The sequence below is a fragment of the Lactuca sativa genome, chromosome 8 (genome assembly GCF_002870075.4).
Source record: "Lactuca sativa cultivar Salinas chromosome 8, Lsat_Salinas_v11, whole genome shotgun sequence".
Classification (NCBI taxonomy): domain Eukaryota; kingdom Viridiplantae; phylum Streptophyta; class Magnoliopsida; order Asterales; family Asteraceae; genus Lactuca; species Lactuca sativa.
Genome location: NC_056630.2, coordinates 175981256 through 175982332, shown reverse-complemented (window position 1 = coordinate 175982332; position 1077 = coordinate 175981256).

Here is a 1077-nt window from a genome sequence, read left to right as displayed (position 1 = left end):
AAAAGCACATAAATTTGCCAAACATAAGGACCATTTTGCAATTTTGTCTTTCTCTCCTCTCTTTTTTTATGTTCTCTATCACCTCTACCTCTTTTACCCTTTGCGGTTATCTCTGCCTACAACAGTCCCTCACGATTTCTTCCTTTTTATATCTATCCCTCTTTCTCTCCATTGTGTGTATTAACAATCGAAATATAGCAGAAAATAAGTTGTACTTAGTTGATTCTAGAGAGTGGGTTGAAAAGGTATAGTGTTGTAGTCTTTCAATGGAAGAATATGATGGATTTTTTTGACAGGAAAAGAAATGTAATCCCGCCTTCAACCAAAAAAAATATAAGTTAGAGCATTAGGTATGGGTCACGTTATAATACCAAGTTCATATGCCACCTCATCTATAACACCACCATAACACCAAGGGGGAAATGATGTTCCCTATGTTATAACATGTTAAGAAGTAGAGAGAGAAAAGAAAGAAAATGATTTGATTGGTTGATAAAGGAAACAACCAATTAAACTTCCCATTGCATCTTGTGCTCGTCACAACAAAATATGTCATAACATCCTCTTAACAAGAAGGAGAGGTGGTGTTCTCTTGTTATGACTAGGTTATGAGGTGTCACATCAACAAAAATAATACTTCTCGTTGCTCATATCGAATGCTCTTAGAAATTGATGAATGATAATGGTAAAGAAGTTTGATAATCCTCAAAAAAATGAATTATATGTATTTTAATTAAGACGGTATTTTTGTCCATTTCTATTAATTAATTTCATTTATAATTTTTTGTTGCATATCAAACATATGGGTGTTGAATGAGGCCAAAGTGGGCATCTCTACCTAATTTTTTTATTATATATTCATCTAAAAATAAAACTTATAATAAAGATAATGGTCATTTCTTTCTATCTCATTAAGGGATAGTAAGTTAGTAACTAATTTCTTTTATTATTTGTTTGTTGCATACCAAACAATATTAATAGGTAATTCATCCGAGGAATAATAACTTACGACTCTTTGGCAGGATTTTAATTTTTTATATTTGAATTATTAAAAATGTTTGAATTTCAAAGATGGTT